General features: G+C 37.5%; 1 long non-coding RNA gene across 1 annotated transcript in view; it reads left to right on the top strand.

Annotated features, from left to right (window-relative positions):
• LOC310639628 overlaps positions 1-13,077 on the top strand; it is a 422,292-nt gene extending 409,215 nt beyond the window's left edge. Inside the window, exon 2 of the long non-coding RNA XR_014492364.1 lies at positions 12,954-13,077. This is a non-coding gene — a long non-coding RNA (uncharacterized lncRNA). The remainder of the gene's footprint in view (positions 1-12,953) is intronic.
• The last annotated feature ends 228 nt before the right edge of the window (positions 13,078-13,305 follow it).

The following is a 13,305-nucleotide window of genomic DNA, read 5'->3' as shown; positions in this document are numbered from 1 at the left end:
TTCTTTTTGTACTCCAAAATATTTTACCACAAATCCTATTTTCTCAAAAGTTAAGTAAAATCTGCTGTATTTTGATATGAATCAATTTATAGAATATGTTCATTTTCAGAAATGGGTGACACAGCAAAAATCACTCATAATTTATGAACTGATTTTCAAAGGTTACATTATGCTACAAAACTTGTTGTTGTTGTTGTTAGTTGCAAAGTCGTGTCCGACCCATCGCGACCCTATGGACAACGTTCCTCCAGGCCTTCCTGTCCTCCACCATCCTCCGGAGTCCATTCAAGCTCACACCCACTGCTTCAGTGACTCCATCCAGCCACCTCATTCTCTGTCGTCCCCTTCTTCTATTGCCCTCAATCATTCCCAGCATTAGGCTCTTCTCCAGTGAGTCCTTCCTTCTCATTAGATGGCCAAAGTATTTGAGTTTTAGCTTCAGGATCTGGCCTTCTAAAGAGCAGTCAGGGTTGATCTCCTCTAGGACTGACCGGTTTGATCGCCTTGCAGTCCAAGGGACTCGCAGGAGTCTTCTCCAGCACCAGAGTTCAAAGGCTTCAATTCTTTGGCGTTCAGCCTTTCTTATGGTCCAGCTTTCACTGCCATACATTGCAACTGGGAAGACCATAGCCTTGACTATACGCACTTTTGTTGACAGGGTGATGTCTCTGCTTTTTAGTGTGCTGTCTACAGTAGATTTGCCATGGCTTTCCTCCCAAGGAGCAAGCGTCTTTTAATTTCTTGGCTACAGTCCCCATCTGCAGTGATCTTGGAGCCCAGGAAAATAAAATCTGTCACTACCTCCATTTCTTCCCCATCTATTTGACAGGAATTGAGAGGGCCAGATGCCATGATCTTGGTTTTCTTAATGTTTAGTTTCAACCTACAAAACTTAGTCTGTAGATAAATTTATGAAGTTGAGGTATTATGAAGTGAGGACTAATAGAGGAGTAGAATTTAGAAATAGAATGCAAAAAAAATAATTAAAATATATAGGCAAAATGCAAAAGAATTAAAATATATAGGCAAAATACAGGTGAAAATTAAAAGAATAAAATCATATCTAATAAAAATAAATAAAATCCTCTTAAATACTAATGACCACATTCACATATGCACCATAATAGTAGATCTTCGACTCATTTAGAAAAAAAAATGCTATGGCATATTTTAAACCCAGGGTTGTCAGGAAAATGTATGAAAATAATTATGAATACTAAAAAAGAAGTATATTAGAGTATTTACATGATCCACTTTCTTCGGGTACATTATTTGCTTACTGTAATGAGATCTGAATTGCTCAAATAAAATGCAAACTTCTTGCTGACATATCTGAATCGTACAGTATTTTAAAATACCTTTTAAAAGCACGCAAGGAACATTTTATGCATCTAATATTGAAAGTTAATATTGATATTAGTCTACATTAATATGAGAGATTCTTGTGAATGAATTAGCAATATTTTCTAGCTGACGGATGTGTAGATTATATGTTCAGAATAAAAAACCTATGGGATTTAGGATAAGACTTTACCATTCTAATTTCATGTCCAGAATTTGTATTTATTTTGAAAGCAAGCAGTGTTCCAGAAAGAATCTGCAAAGATGTGGAGTGATAAGCCTGCTTTATTCATAGATGTGCCAAGTTAAAATATAATTTCTTGCCCAAAATATCAGGTAACAGTACATGGGTCTGCAGGATGCTGTAAGGTCTTATTAATTTTGCTTTAATGTTTACACCATGTAGAAGTTGAGTTTGCTTCTGGTCATCTACACATTTATTCAAATATTCAATTTGATCAGGGTTGCCTATAATTTTGTATATATATGTAAATAATTTTAAACTTTTTATATGGCCTTATGTTTTTCTTAGAAATCCAGAAATCCATGTTGCAATAAACATGAATCTCTCTCTCTCTCTCTCTCTCACACACACACACACACAAACACAGAGAGAGAGAGAGAGAGAGAGAGAGAGAGAGAGAGAGAGAGAGAGAGAGAGAGAGAGAGAGAGAGAGAGAGAGAGAGAGAGAGAGAGAGAGAGAGAGAGAGACTTATCTATGAAGAAATAATATTGATAGGTAGCATACAACGTAATGGGAGTCAGCATATCCTCTCTGGTCGGTGTTATGATTTTGTGTCTGTTTGCCAATGTCTCCATCATCTATTGCTTTATGTGGTCATTTGAGATTCTTCATTGGCTGTAACTTTGCAGTTTTAATCCAAGACCAAGTCCTATCTAAATTAACACAACATATTAATAGAATAATTTGAGTTTACATCACAACTTATTCAACATGTGGTATGTTCCCCAGTATTATGGCACATGTTATTCCCAAGTGATGGGTCTATAATAATAAATCCATGTGCACTGAGAGAAAAAGTTTTATCTACTTTTTGCAAAATGTTTACAGTTTTTTTAAAGTTGGATTCCATTTCTGTAACCTGTATATACCATGTTCATTATTATCTAATTTTCTCTCTCTTCCTCAAACCATTTCATGTTCTGTTTTTCTTTCCTAGCTATGTTCTATGTTTTAGTGAATATGCTCTGCTCACCTGGATGATTCTTTTCAGAACTATTTTGGAGTAGTAGGTGGAGAAGCATTACTGTATAGTGCAAAGTAAAGAAATTGAGGCCATGGGCTTCCTTACACAAAGACCCTAGGATGAGAACTGTACTGGATCCCATTCCCCCAAACTCTATGGATTCTGTTGTTTTAGGCCCTAGTTCTAAAGTCACACCTCATCCCCTGCATCTTCAGAAGTGTCATTGTCACTGTATGGAGAACCAGTGAGCTGAGTGGCACCAGAGACATAGAGTAGAAGGCAGAATATTTTATTCTTCTCAAGAGCTGTTTTAAGGCAAAAGCTATTGAGCACCAGCTGATTCCAGGAGGAACTGAAAACAATAGTTGTGACAGTCTGAACTTTATTTTACTCTTTTGGACTCTTCAGACATAATTTATATATTGATTATGCCTTTTCCTCTTCAATTTGCTATTGACTTGCTGTGTAAGGGTTCAGGACTAAAATTGATTATTCCTCTACAGAGCTGACCTGTGTTCTTAGACAACGGTTGGCTTGATCTCTTTCTGGGTTTTGCAGGAAATAACAGTTTTTTAAGTGGTTGTTATAACAAACAAATCCAAAGCTCTTATAGATTGGAAACCATGGGATCCCTCTAAACTTACATTTTTTGTGGGTTTTAATGTTACCTTTATTAGCAACAATCTTAATGACTAGTGAACTTCTCAGAGCAATATACAACTTGTATTAAAAATAGCAAAGCTTGTTTTTGTCCATGCTTTTTAATCTGATTGTCTAATAAAAGGGAATAAAAATGTTAAGGTTTAATAACTTGAATGCCATTAAAACAGGCTTGGATCCAAATTTAATAGAACTGAGAATCATATGTATTATCATGTTCAAATCTACTCATAATACAGTACTGTACATAGTGTCCTGAACAGTAGACACAATAAAAACTGCATTCCATGAACCAAACTCTGAAGATGGTACTAGGAAAGTCGTTATCTCTCTCCTCTCAAAAATATGAGAACTATACATTTTTCTCCAGAACTTTGGATGATAAACAGAACAGATCCTCATTGTTATCTCTTACCATTTATTTCATCCATTAATTGATACTTTTGCATAGATCTGTTTAAACATTTTGGTCTTCTCATGAACATGGAAAAACAGGGAATCTTTGATAAAGTAATTAAGACACTATTTTTTGCATACCTACATTGGAAGCAAGAGTTCTCAGGACAAAAATATCTTTTACATTAACAACCAACAGTTGCCTTTTTTTTAAGGCTGAGAAGCACAAGACTACGTACCATTAAATCACAGAAAGTGGGGAAAATAAATGCTGCAATTAAATCACTTTGAATATATAAAAAAAACTTTTCTATGAAGGGAGAGGGAATTCAACTGCTCAAAGTGATTCCATCCTGGGATACAATAATGGTTGTTATTTAGCTATACCAAGAACCAAATGTTTGGTCAGAACCTGCCAAGCTTCAACCAGCAAGTCTGACAGTTTTCACATCACTAAGGTTTTGATTTATTTTTGCATACTACTACCAATATTTTAATGTAATTTATTCTGCAGCAAAACCTATCAAGAGGTTGGTTTATTTTCATCATATAAAATAGTCTCTAGGTAATTCTTAAAAACACTTTTCAAGTACAGTACTATACCTGCCAACCTTGATAATGGAAATATGGGGGGCACAATTCAATAAATCTTCAGTGAAAACAACAGGGAATAGAAAGATCTCTTAGGCCAGAAAAGTGATAATGTTTTATCATTCTTTGGCACTAGGTTTGCAACAATTCTGTAGCTTCAGGCAAGCCATCCAGCAGATCTATTAAAATCAAAAGTTTCCAGTAGGTAAAGGTTTACCATGCTATAGGACTTCAGGCAACAGATGAAAATTATACTTTCTGGAATCTCCAAAGCTGCAGGCTAGTTCCTATTTCTAATAACATATATACTACATTTTAAAAGTTTTGAGTTTCAGTAAAAAAAATCATTTACTGGGATAAAAAAATACATACTGCTTATAATCCTCTGATCTCTTTTTCTACTATGTGTTGTTCACTTATCAGTTTACATTTATCCCAATATGCAAATTATATGATTGAAATAGTAGAAAGCTCATTTTCCCAGAGAACAGCTCATTTTTCTTTTCTGTCTGGGTTCCAGTTCACTGTGTAAGATATTAATTTGTCTTTCTCCACTGTTTAGAACAGGGGTGTCAAACTCAATTTCATTGAGGGCCACATCAGCATTGTGGTTGACCTTGGGGGGCCGGGTGGGTATGGCCAGGGTGGGTGTGGCCTACTGGGTGGGCGTGGCTAGAGTGCGTATGGCCTACTGGGTGGGCATGGCCAGCTCTACATCATTGCCATCAAGGGTGCCTATGGGGGCCTGGGCAGGAGTGGGACAGATATGGGGGTCTCTGGCAGGAGGAGGGTCTCTGGGCCAGGGCCAAGGCAGCGGGGACCATTCATTCCCTGTTTCCAGGATGGCTTCGGGGGCCACATGAAACCACTTTGCGGGCCGGATATGGCCCCCGGGCCTTGTGTTTGACATGTCTGGTTTAGAAGCACATTTGACTATAACTCTGATCATTCTACCACAGATTCTTTTTGTGTGTGCAGATGGAATGGAATTTCATCGGGATTCTGATGAAGATGGGGGGAGTGAATCCCCAAATACCATGAATTTCACTAAAATCTTTAATTAGAAACAGCCTAATTTCCCCTCACAAATGACCTAGTTCCCCCCCCCAATATATATATACCTATATATATATATAGGTATCTTGAATCTCCTTGATTTATAAACCTGATTCTTTTTCTTGATAAAAATATGAAATTTTGGCCTTTGCTTTTGATTTCTTTTTTGACTATGGGAAGGACAATGTTAGTTTTGTTGTGAGATTATCATAACACAGGAACTGTACATATATACTTGCATGTACTGTATATACCTCTCAACAATGCATCCTATATTTCTGGTATCCCCAAATTTGTGCCTTGTATATATCATAAATCATAATAGTAAAGTTGGAAGGGACGTTGGAGGTTCATCCAGGTCACAGAATGGGACCTTGGAGGTTCATCCAGGTCACAGAATGGGACCTTAAACCCATCCTATCTGAACACTGCTGGTAAAACTATATTATTCACTATTCTTTCTTCTGTTATTGTACTTTTAAATTTAAAATTAATATTGTTTTCATCAGGTCTAGAAATGAAAAATGTCACTGGTGAAGCTAAGATACACTTCTTCAAAAGGCTAATGTAGAAAAAGTTTTTTTTTAAATCGGTTTTACTTAAATTGTGCATGTATAGAGAAAAAATATATGATATTTTACAAAAATGTTCAAGGTCTTACATAACACTTGCCATTTCTAGAAGTCAGACTAAAAAAAGGCAATGCTTGTTTGCACTGTAAATGCACTCCTTAGCATAGAACCAATGACCTCTAAACAAATGACAATTGAGACAGGAAATATGGAAGTGTCTGCATTATATATGTGTGTGTGTGTGTGTGTGTGTGTGTGTGTGTGTGTGTTAAATATTTGTCAAGTCTTTTAAATACACCTTGCTTGACAAATATTTAACACATATATCTCCCTTGCTTCCTAGCTAATAAAAGAGAGAAAGAACCTGTGCCTCGGGAAGTTAAAGCAACTGCCTAATATATAATCAGCCCAGGTTCGAATCTCAGATAAAAAGGGCATGACTGACTGATGAGAACATAAGAAGTTCGAAATGATCATTTCAGCCTCCCTAAAATTCTTTATTAGCAATTTGAATAATTTACACACACACACACACACACACACACACACATATATACGTTTTGATTTACTCTTGAAAATTAGAATGAAATGCTGATAGCAAGATACCGTTGCTTAAAAATGTGGATTGGTAAAGCAATCACCCTTTTTCAATGAGATTGGTATTTTATTTTAAAATCATGCTTAATAATTCAGTCTCTGTGATTTAGCCATGAAAAGAAAACTTTTTTTGCGGCAAGGCTGCTATGAACAGTCATATGAATTTTGACTTAAGAAAAAAATCTGCCCTGAGGTCATAAGAGGCTTCTTAGAATTTTTTTGCTTTCAGCCTTTGTTTCCCATATTCCCTAACATAAAAAAAGCTCCTGAAAATATGGTGAGTAGAAAGTACCCTGGATATCAGTACTGTTTATTCTACTGTTTCATAATCTGTTCTTTAGAACTGTTCTTTTAGCTTCTATGTTTGACAGGCACCTTACAATAGTAAAATGTTTAATATGCCAGCAGCAAGCACCAAAAGAAGCATTTTGAGGCATTTGGTATAGTGCCTACCTTTAAACTCCAGTATTGGAGGTGGGGGGGAGGGAACAAAGCAAAGCATAAAGCATCACATAAAATACTTGCCCTGAATTCTCCAATCTGTAGAAAATATAGCCTCGATACTAAATCAAATTTAATAAGGTAGTTGGCTTAAAACAAATTAAATTTTATTTTTTATTTTTTATTTTAATTTATTTTTATTTTAATCCCATTTATATCCCGCCCTTCTCCGAAGACTCAGGGCGGCTTACAAGCTTAGCAGTAGCCTTCATTCTATGTATATGTCTGCTTATTAGGGCTTTCGCGCCCCCCCCCAGCAGCATTATTACAAAGTCAACTTAATTGCCCCCAACAATCTGGGTCCTCATTTTACCTACCTCGGAAGGATGGAAGGCTGAGTCAACCTTGAGCCTAGTGGGATGCGAACCTGCACTAATTGCAGGCAGCTGGTGTTACTTAAGGAGGCATTAGCCCACTGCTCCACCAAGGCTGTTGTTGGGGGCAATATAACGTAATGGTCTGGCCCATAGGCATATATAAAGCTGTGGTTCTTTATATGGAAAGGAACTTTTTGGGAACTAAGTGAAATCTGCTCCTATTTATCTAGTTACAGTTTATTTCATAGTTACTTTTCTCCACTTGGTTTTCTTTCTAGAAATGACTTTTGCTGGGAACTATTACCTGAAGAAGAGTATTACAAAAGAAGTGAAACAGATAAATGAAGTAGGTCATATAAGCACTTTTCATGCTTATATTTTATATCATCATCATTACCATCATCATCATCATCATTTTAGCCATTGTCTATCCACTGCAGGATGAAGGCCTCTTCTGCATGTTTCCAACCAATATAGTCCTGAGCTTTCTTTTGCCATATCTTATACAGTATATAAGGTAACAGCGTTCTGTGCGCCTTTGGTGTCTAGTCATGCCGGCCACATGACCATGGAGACGTCCTCGGAAATGACTAGCACGCATGTGTGTGTGTGTGGGGGGGAACCTTTACCTATACCACAGGTCTGCAACCTGCGGCTCCGGAGCCACATGCGGCTCTTTCAGCCGTCTCCTGCGGCTCCCGGTCCTCTGCCATATGCAGTCCAAAAAAAAGTGGGAATAAAAACGTTCAACCAATCAATTCAAATATACAGGGTAGGTGCATATCTCACCTTGGTTCCACTCTTCAGTCAAACCCTGTTCTGCGCATGTGCGCATGTATGCACATGCGCACATATTTTTTGCGGGTCCCAGTTTTTCCTTTTGTGAGGGAACCAGTTCCGAGTGGCTCTTTCACTATTTCAGGTTGCTGACCCCTGACCTATACAGTATATGTTCTAATCAATAGAAATCTTTTATCTTCATTCATTGTGAATGGACAAGTACATGGCTAACACAGTTTGATTTCATCACGAGGATAGATTGTATATTTTTCCCCCTGTATCCATCTCCCACCCCCTCTTTTTTTGAGGGGTGAAAGAGTTCCTTGAGATACTATGCCCAGAATTGCATTATATTTTTGTGATATAACCGAAGGTGAAAACATTAACTGTGACTGTAAAATAATTCTATTAATTATAGATTTAATCTGATATAAACATAAAAGTATTTTAGTTGTTTCCTGGTGCCAAATGATACTGATACTCCAAAAGCCAAATCCTTGATCTAGACCAGGTTGTGCCCTCGTGCTGTGAACTTTATACATACTCAGTATATTATCTGCAATACCTTTCTTAAATTGGTTTTCATCCTCCTAATTTGTGAAAGTATCTTAATTGATTGGATAGAATTGTTAGTAATTGCTGTCTGTGGGGACAGTAAATTAGGATGAAATCAAATTAAGCAAATATTTAATAGGAACACTGCATCTTTAGCTATCTTCCATCACATTAAACCAGCCCTTTCCAAGCTATGGTTCCCAGATGATACACCACCATTCCAACCATTATGCAAACTCGTAATAATTATGGGGACTACACAATTAGGAAGATTTAGGTAGGAGAAATTGGTATAATTTCTGCTTACCAGCTACGCATGTAATGCAAGTTTAAAGTATGTGACTGCCCCTTGGATAGGTTAATTCAACTAAGTCTAAAATTAAGCTGCTGCTTCCATGACCCTCTTCAGCATGGAAGTCACCATATAGCCAGGTCCATTGTTTCTCTTCCTGGTGGCAGCAATAATCCTGGTTTATTTTTAGATCTTTCTTCTAATTATGTATTTTCAACTTAGAAATGCTGGTGGTCTTGAACACTATCCCACTGTTATTTGTGGAATACTGAACAAGCATTCAGTATTTAAGATCCAATATTTATCAAATATTAACAATAAATATATATATATATTCTCTTTGTTGCATGCTAATAAGATGACTGAGATGCGGAGTTTGTGTGTTTGTATTTCTCATTGGATTTAATACTGGGTCCTTGCCCTGAAAATAGTTTCATAGGATAGCTCATTCATGAGAAAAGGTTATGACATTTTTGTTGATGTAATGAGTTATTTTATTTTAGTTACTGCCTGCACTGCATTCTAAATAGGACTCTCTGAGCTGTGGGGTTTCTGGACACTGCATGAGGCACTGTAAGCTATGAGTGTAGGTGTGTATAATGCAATGCCCACTGTATTATCCTCCCCCTCCCCTCCAAGGACTCAATAGGCAAGCTGGAAGGCTGTTTTTGACAGGTGTCTCTCGACTGTAATGAAAGAGCTTATGCAAAATTATTTCCAGTCAGTATTAAATATGGGAAGCACCCAGTACTTTGAAAGGTGAGAGAAATGAGTGTGTCATTCCCATGCTTGCCATCTCAGTTTGATAACCTGATTACTGAACAAGTAAATAAATTTCACATTTACTTGCATTTATATTTAACAGTAGGGTGCTGTCAGAAACTTGAGTAGCCCTGCTGCAAGCAAGATATGGGATATTAGGCTGACTACTAGGCTAGCTGTCAGGAATGCATTGATGAGTTGCACTGAGCCACAACATGACCAGATTTCTTTCCTATTTTTAATGTTCGATTCCCAAATAAATATTGTTATGGATGGATAAACAATAAATGGAAAGTCAAGGAGATTAAATATATGATATGAGCCAAACATAGCTAAAATGGGTATAAACCAATACCACAGCTATAGCAATAGTGCTTGAGACTTATATACTGCCCATCATGCTTTATACCACTCTGTAGGCAGTTTACAGTGTCTGCATATTGCCCCCAACAATCAGTGTCTTCATTTTACTGAACTCGGAAGGAAGGAAAGTCGAGTCAGGATTGAACTCCTGGTTGTGGGTAGAGTTAGCCAGCAATAGTGCATTCTAACCACTGCCACTACCTTTCTATCCTTGCTTTTACCACATCAGCACAACACATCACACAGTACTGTTTATTTTATTTAATTTCTCATTTTGATTTCATTAACTCCACCCAATCACAAACTCTCTTGGTCTTCTCTCTCTCTCTCATTCAATGTGTTCTTCCTTCATAGAATTACTCTGCAGTTCAATTTTTTTATTGAAGACTTGGCTCTTCCCCCAAACCTTGGATTAGGATGGGAGCGAGCCCAGTAAATTATGGATGTGATAACATTATGGTAGGAGGTGCGACATTCCTTTCTAGAGTATGACATTACTATCTTATCTTTTGTTTTATTGGCTGTTCTGAGCTGACTAGGATTATTGTGTATAAAGTAAAGGTAAAGGTTCCCCTGCACATGCGTGCTAGTCATTTCCGACTCTAGGGGCCGGTGCTCATCTCCGTTTCAAAGCCGAAGAGCCAGCGCTTGTCTGAGGACATCTCCGTGGTCATGTGGCTGGCATGACTAGACGCCAAAGGCGCACAGAACGCTGTTACCTTCCCACCGTAGTGGTCCCTATTTTTCTACTTGCATTTTTACGTGCTTTCGAACTGCTAGGTTGGCAGAAGCTGGGACGAGTAACAGGCGCTCACTCTGTTACGCGGCACTCGGGATTCGACCCTCCAAACTGCCGACCATCTGATCGACAAGCTCAGCGTCCTAACCCACTGAGCCACCGCGTCCCTTATTGTGTATAAGCGACCATTAATTCTATAAATAAAATACATATATTCTTTTTATATGACCACACTATTCAACATATTTTTTCATATTGTTCATTTACTTTTGTATTAATTCCATATTTATTAAGCTAAGATATTCATTCTTGGCCCTATCTCTTTTTTTTTAACCAATCTATCCTTTTAGCACAAATAAACAGATGAAATCTCACTTGGATTCTCTCTCTCTCTGTGTGTGTGTGTGTGTGTGTGTTTTCTGAACAATACTAAAGTAAATGTTTTTTATTGTTATCATCTCATTTTTTATGGATTACAGCTTACTGCTCTGGGAATTTCTGATTTTTGTTTCTTTTTTTCTTTCTCTTTTAATTTAAATCAGATTGTATTAATACAGTAATTTAAAGAAAATGGAGAATTTGTTATATGACATATTAGAGACTGTAAGCCTGCTACCTATCAGAATCATTAAACATGCAGACAAAAACGCGTTCCCAAGCTTTTTGTCACATTTCACTGTATTTTTAAAATAAACAAGTAGGAACATGCATGTTCCAAAGCCTAGACCAGGGGTGTCAAACTCAATTTCATTGAGGGCCGCATCAGCATTGCGGTTGCCCTCAGGGGGCTGGGTGGGTATGGCCAGGGTGGGTGTGGCCTACCGGGTGGGCGTGGCTAGAGTGCATATGGCCTACTGGGTGGGCGTGGCCAGCTCTACATTGTTCGCATCAAGGGTGCCTATAGGCGCCTGGGCAGGAGTGGGACAGATCTGAGGGTCTCTGGCAGATGGAGGGTCTCAGGGCCAAGACAGTGGGGGCCATTCCCTCACTGTTTCCAGGATGGCTTTGCAGGCCACATGAAACCACTTCGCGGGCTGGATCCGGCCCCCGGGCCTTGTGTTTGACATGTCTGGCCTAGACTATACCATTAGCTTTATTCCAAGAATGCCTCTGGAATATGCAGACTCCATAGGTAGCCCTGACTGAAGTTAGAAAAGCGGAAGAATACAACCCAAGGCTTTGTTTAAAAGTGTGACTGCCCGCCATGGAAATGTGGACAGTGAAGAAGATAGTGTGCTTGCTCTCTGATAAAAATTTATGTCATGCCATGCCAACCATAGCAACCATTTTGCAATAGTACCTATAACATGCAAATGCACCCTTTGGCGGGCACATTGTTATTTCTTAAACGATATAAAAACCATCTGACAGCTTTCTTTTATACTTACTTTAGGGAAAATGACTGTAGCTCAGTTATAGAAAGCACACTTTGCATCAAAATATCTCAGCTTCATTTTTTGTCAGCTTTAGTTCTGGATAAGAAGCCCCAGAGAGCTGTTACCAGTCAGCCCAACATAGCAGAAGGCAGCTTTCCTATGTGCTTAAATTGATCCTCTGAGTGATGAAAATTGAGAAAACTGTCCTTGAAACCTGAAGAAAAATCATTTTAAAGGAAGATGCTTAATATATTCAGGTGACAATCTGAAAACAGATAACACGGCAGTTAATCCTCTCAATACTGCATGTAATACAGTATTTGGAATGACCTCAAGTTAAAATTTCAGTTGGGCAACTTTGCAGAAAAATGTTCCATCAGTATTTACTATCTGAAAGTGTATCAAACAACCAGGAATATATGTAATTCAAGACATCAATCAAACATTGGTAGATGAAAATAACTTGAAGTAACACAATCTGTTTTTTAAGAAAAGTTTTATTAATGAAGTAATCCTGCAATTTTAGCCATATTTCTTTGGAAAGAAGATAGTTTCTACCAATTAAACCATATGAACGGCATCATTTGTCCCATTATTAAACATTTATTGGCACCTAGGACTATATTGCACCTTCAAGGTATTCTGCAAGCTAATCAAGGTTGGGGAAATATGTCTTTTAAATGCCTCAGAAGTTGCAAAAGGTTTGTACCTTGCTTTTGTTTATTCATATTATAGAAGATACATACAGTAAGATTAGATAGATGATAGATGATAGATAGATAGATGATAGATAGATAGATTGATAGAGATAGATAGAAAGAGAAAGAAAGAAAGAAAGAAAGAAAGAAAGAAAGAAAGAAAGAAAGAAAGGAAAGAAAGAAAGAAAGAAAGAAAGAAAGAAAGAAAGAAAGAAAGAAAGAAAGAAAGAAAGAAAGAAAGAAAGAAAGAAAGAAAGAAAGAAAGAAAGAAACTTGCTGATAATTTTCAGTATTTCAGAGGCTGAGGGAATTATTAAAATGTTCCAATTCTCAGCTGGAAACACACTCTTTTGCATTAGACATGGGCAATTTGCATCCCAGAAACTACATTCAGCCCCACAACTTTTTTTTAATGATCCTCAGATCTTTTCTTGACACCTATTGTTGAAAATCGGTGATCATTGACGTACAAAATAAAAGAGATTGAAAATTAAAATCCT

Source organism: Vipera ursinii, assembly GCF_947247035.1.
Source record: "Vipera ursinii genome assembly, chromosome: 4".
Lineage (NCBI taxonomy): Eukaryota > Metazoa > Chordata > Lepidosauria > Squamata > Viperidae > Vipera > Vipera ursinii.
Note: the sequence above shows the minus strand (reverse complement) of the source record. Positions and strands in the feature narration are given on the sequence as shown.